The sequence below is a fragment of the Penaeus monodon genome, chromosome 5, assembly GCF_015228065.2.
Source record: "Penaeus monodon isolate SGIC_2016 chromosome 5, NSTDA_Pmon_1, whole genome shotgun sequence".
Classification (NCBI taxonomy): domain Eukaryota; kingdom Metazoa; phylum Arthropoda; class Malacostraca; order Decapoda; family Penaeidae; genus Penaeus; species Penaeus monodon.
In genome coordinates this window covers 10615187-10621249 of record NC_051390.1, presented here as the reverse complement: position 1 = coordinate 10621249, position 6063 = coordinate 10615187, and positions in this window count along the sequence as shown.

Here is a 6063-nt window from a genome sequence, read left to right as displayed (position 1 = left end):
TCCGGGACAGTAAATGATAATGACTTCAAATTGGGTGGGGCATGCTTATCAACTTCATTATCTTTCACCTTTAAATCGTAGATCGCTTGGATGAATAGCGAAGAGTCTGGAATACGTGTGGCACGAGTTGGGATATTTATAAGCGCATCTGGGGTTTATTTTGGACCCGTTTGTTTACTGCACCTGTGTGTTATCAGGTCGATAGATCGGTCGCGGAAGGTTTCGCTCTTCCGGCCCTACTACATCCGGCGCGGCGTAACTTGACCCGTCTTGACCTGAGTCCGGAATTAAGTGGCACGCTTGACCTCCAGTGACAGTGCCGCTCTTGCCCACCCGTGTCAGCTTTCTACTTAGTTACCAGTTAGTCAGTTTTATTTAGGAACTTAAAAGACGCATTAAAAAAGGGATGCTGTTGCACAACGATAATTGAAATAGTCTTTAAAAAAAAAAAACGTTTATCGGTTCAAATAGATAATTATAAAGCCATGACCTCATTTTCACCTCTGACCTCGCCATACTAGTGCCAAATATTACGCATAGACGGATGTCGGAAGGAAGTGGGAGATTCCACGATAAGGCTTGGCGCGGACCTGTCATAAATCTTGGACTTAACTCTGTCACGAGATTACCATTAACTGATAAGGCATCGATACACGTGGGCTCTTCGGGGAATCGAACTCTCAGGGGCGGCTTGGGGACAAGTCGCGGACGAGGATGGCGAAATGGGTGTTTTTCTGAGAAGAAATTTCAAAACTGTGAGTGGATTTCTTTTTGTAGAGATTGAGAGGACGGAGATGTGATGTACACACATGCCCTTTCACAAAGACACGCGCACACGCACACGCACACAAACACACACACACACACACACACACACACACACACACACACACACACACACACACACACACACACACACACACACACACACACACACACACACACACACACACACACACACACACACACGCACACAAAGAAAGAAAGAAAGAGAGGAATGGGAAAGAGAGAAACAAGGAAAACAAAGACACTTTAACAAAGACAAAGATCAAACAAAGACAAATAAAAAGAAACACACGCTGTCATAGGAAATAACACACAAACAGATAACCGGATAATCATAATAAAGTTCCATTTTCTGCTTCATTTATCTTTCACATATGTCGTCTAAGATCTAAAAACGAATAAACAAATAAACAAACAAATAAATCTATAAATAAAAGCATAAAAAATAATATTAATGAAGACGTAAATAATTGAATGAAAATAAGTGATTAATTAGGTGACTAAAACAAAACAAGAATAAATGAAAGACAAAAAAAGCCAAACCAAGATAAACATGTACATAAAAGAAAAAGAAAAAAAAAACAGGAACATAAAGAAAGTGATAAAAAAAATAAAGGAAAATTTTTTTTTTTTTTTTTTTTTTTTTTTTTTTTTTTTTTTTTTTTTTTTTTAATAATTAGATAGACGAATAAATGAAGAGAGAGAAAGAGGGTAATGACCAAAGGGTAATGAACCACGTTGTTCCAGTTACTGTTAACGGCGATGTAGGAGGAGAAGGAAAAGGTTTTGGCATTGTGTCGAATTGGGTGGAGAGGGAGGGAGGGAAAGGGGAGAGGGAGGGAGGGAAAGGGAAGGGAGGAGGGAAGGGAAGGGGGAAAGAGGAGAGGGAGGAGGGAAGGAGAGAAGGGAGGGGAAGGGAGGAGAGGGGAAAGGAGAGAGGAGAGAGGGGAGGAGAAGGAAAAGGGGGAGGGGGAAGGGGAGGGGGAAGGAGGGCGAAGGGGGAAGGGGGAGGGAAGGAAAGGAAGGGTAGAAGAGGGAGAAAGAGAGGAGGGAAAGGGGAATGAGTAAGGAGAGAGAGGGGGGAAGGAGAGAGAGAAGTAGAGGGAGGGAGAGTGAGAGATGGAAGAGGAAAGGTGGAAGGGAGGGATAGGAAAGGGAAAAGGATGAGGGAGGGAGGAGAAAGGAAAAGGAGGAGAAGGATGGAGGGAGTGGAGAAATGCGTAGGGGGAGAGGAGGGAAGAGGGAAGGAGGTAGGAGAGAGAGAAAGAGGGAGGAAGAGGGAGAAAAGAGACGGAAAGGGAGAGGGAGAGAAAAGGAAAGGAAAGGAAATAAAGAGAGAGAGAAGGAACCTGGGTGGAGATGAGTGTGTCAAGGGCGTGGGGCGTAGAGGAGGAAGGGAAGGAGAGAGGAGAGAGGAAGGAGTATAAAGAGGGGAGATAGAGAGAGGAGAGGAGAGGGGACACTTAAGAGAAGAGAAGAGCGGGGGAAGAGAAAAGAGAGAGAGTGGAGGAGAGAGAGAGGGAGAAAGAGAAAAGAGAGAGAGAGAGAGAGAGACAAAGACAGAGAAACAGTGAGAGAAAGAAAAAGACAAAGACAGAGAGACAGAGAAAGAAAGATAAAAAAAAAAAAAAAAACAGAGAGACAGAGAGAGAAAGAGAGCGAATTAGAGAACCAGACAGAGAAAGAGGGAGGTGGGGGGGGGGGGGAGGAGGAGGAGGAGGGCGGCAGCGGAAGGGCGGACGGACCTGGGCGGGGCGGCCTCTGTAAGGAAGGAAGGAAGCGAGGAAACAAGGAAACAAGAAAGGGAGGAAGAGCACACCCAGAAACCCCCTTTTTATGAGGTAACTGCCCCTGGTCCGCTTTCCGCCATTGTTCCCGCGGCCTCGTTCGGCTCTGGGTTGGGGGGAGGGGGGAGGGGAGTGGGGGGGGCGGTGTTTTTGTTTTGTCGTTTATTCTGTTTTTATTTTTTTTTGTGTCTGTTTTTTTTTTCTAAGAAATATGTATGTATTTTTTTTTTTAGCTGTCTTTTTTGTTTGTTTGTTTTTTTCATTCTTTGTTTGTTAATGTCTTTGTTTTTTTTCAATATGTTTGTTATTGCTTTTTCTGTTTGTGCCGCTCTTTGTGTATTTGTTTTTCCTTCATATGTTATGCTCTTGCGTTGTTTTGCATCCCACTAGCTTAGTCTTTCTTTATTTGTTTTGTTCCAGTCTTTCCCCTATTTTCCTTATGTTGTTTATTTTCTCTTTCGTTTTTCTGTCGCCTTGTTTTTTATCGATTTCCCAATTTTGATTAATTTTCATGTTTTGTCTGTCCTGTTTCATTTCTGTTGTTGTGTTTTGTAGATTGGTTATATTTTTTATGTTAGTCTTTGTTTTATTTCATTGTTGGCCTGTGATGGTTAATATTTTTGTCTTTCTGTGCATGCTTTCCGACCGTTTTTAATTCTTGATGTTGCTTTGTTTAATTTGATATATATTTTTTTTGCATCGAAAGAGAATGTGAAAAAAAAACAGAACACACGCACGCACGCACGCACGCACACGCACGCACGCACACACGCACACACACACACACACACGCACACACACACGCACACACACACACACACACACACACACACCACACACACACACACACACCACACACACACACACACACACACACCTATATATATATATATATATATATATATATATATATATATATATATATATATATATATATATATATATATATAAACTAAATTGATAATATATAAAAGAATGATAATGAAACTGAAAACACACACACACAAAAAACGGAAAGCATTCCCTCGTGACGTCAGAGTAAAAGATGCAAATATGAAGAGAGTGCGAGGACAAAACAAGACTTTTTTTTTCCTCCAAAGTTTTGTCCTCAAAGGCATTATCTTTTCCGCCCACGCTTTTGTCTTCACGCCCGCTAGTATGAGAGCCAAGAAGTACGCCCATTTTTAGGTTATTGTTGAAGGAATGTAAAATAGATTTTATTTTTTCGTGGGTGTTTGAGTTTTTTTTTTTTTTTTTTTTTTTTTTCTTAATTTGAGTTTTTTTTTATACTGTTGGGGGGAGGAGGCGGAGGAAAAGAGGGGAAGGGAGAAGAAGGCGGAAAGGTAAAGAGATAGGGAGAGGATAAACTAGAGGGAGCGAGAGAGAGAGAGAGAGAGAGAGAGAGAGAGAGAGAGAGAGAGAGAGAGAGAGAGAGAGAGAGAGAGAGAGAGAGGAAAGGAAAAAGAGACTTTGCAATACCAACGAACGAAATACAAGCAAACCAAAACCGCAAAAAAATAACAATAAAAAAATAAAAATCCACACATACCAATACCAAAAACGCCACTCACCCACAAATAAAAGAAAAAACAAACAAACACAATAAACAACCACAGCAAATAAACAAAGCAAGAAAGACAACCAGATAAGGAAACACGAGCCCCACACGAAGACGACTCCCGATCCGCCCGGCAGGAAATCCCGGAAGCAGGGGATCAGATGCTACTAAAGGAGCTACTTTGCGCGCTCCGATCCCGCTCCAGTTACACTTTATGAGGTCAGCGATGCTCGACTTTCATTTGTTTACGTTCGAGGTGCGGGGTTTATTTTTTATAGAAACGGGGGCTTTTGTTTTTGGGGTTTGGGGCTTTTACACGATAGAAGGGATTTAGAGAGGGGGTACCAGCTAACTAGAAGTTTTGAGGGGGGAAAGAGATTAGTGCGACATTATATATATATATATAATTATATATATATTATATATATAAAATATATATATAAAATATATTATAATGTATATATGTATATATGTAATATATATATATTAATATATATTATATTAATATATATATATATATATAAAACATAATATATATCAACATATATATATCTATTTTCATCTACTATCTATCTATAAAAACACCAAACACACACACACACACACACACAACCACACAACCCCACACACACAACACACACACACACCACCACAACACACACACACACATACACACACACATACACACACACAGGCCGTATCTGGAAGCAATCAGCGAGCGACCCGGGCTGTCCCCGCGAATGACGGATGGGCGTCGTGTGCCTGCAATTCACAGTTTTCATTTCCCGAGCAATTAGCGGGCTGGGCACCGGGGCAGAGGCGGACAATGGCAGCTGTGCCACTTCCCCTTCTGGGAGGCCGGGCTTTTTTCTTTTTCCGCTCCGCTCTCGCTCTCTCTCCTCTCTCTTCTTTTCTCTTTCTCTCCTTTCTCTCTTTTTTTTTCTTCTCTCCTTTCTCTCCCCCCCCTCTCTCTCTCCTCTCTCTCTCCCTTTTGTTTCTCTTTCTCTCCCTCTTCCTCTCTCTCCTCTCTCCCCCTCTCTCTCCTCTTTCTCTCTCTCTCTTTTCTTCTCTCCCTCCCCCTTCCTCTCCCCTCTCTCCCCCTCTCCTCTTTTCTTTTTTCTTCTCTTTCTTTCATTTTTCCTTGTTTGGTTTTCGCACAAATTTAAATATATATATATATATATATATATATATATATTATATATATTAATAATATAATATATAATTATATATAATATATATTTATAATTTTATATATTTTAAAACACACAGCTACCTACATATATCATACATACACACACAAAACACACCACACCACACACCACACCACCACCCACACACACAAACCACACCACACACCACACACACAAAAACACCCACCGCGCGCGCGCGGCGCGCGCTAGGCAAAATATATAATTTTATTGTGTGTGTGTGTGTGTGTGTGTGTGTGTGTGTGTGTTGGGTTTTGGTTTGTATGTTGTGGTGTGTGTGGTGGTGTGTTGTGTGTTGTGTGTTTTGTTTGTGTTTGTTTTGGTGTATGATGTATTTATTTATGTATGCAGCAGTCTCTCTCTCTCTCCTCTCCCCCCCTCTCTCCTCCTCTCTCTCTCTTTCTCTCTCTCTCCTCTCTCTCTCTCTCTCTCTCTCTCTCTCTTCTCTCTTTCTCTTTTCTCTCCCCTTTCGCTCTCTCTCTCCCTTTTCTCTCTCTTTCTCTCTCTCTTCCTCTTTTTCTCCTCTCTTCCTTCTCTCTCTCTCTCTTCTCTCTCTCTCTCTCTTCTCTTCTCTCTCTCTCTCTTTCTCCCTCTTCCCCTTCTCTCCTCTCTTTTTCCTCCCCTCTCCCCTCTCTCTCTCTCTTTCCTCTTTTTTTCATTTTTCTCTTTTTCGGTGGTTGCACAATTGCTATAATATATATTATATATATTATAATATTTT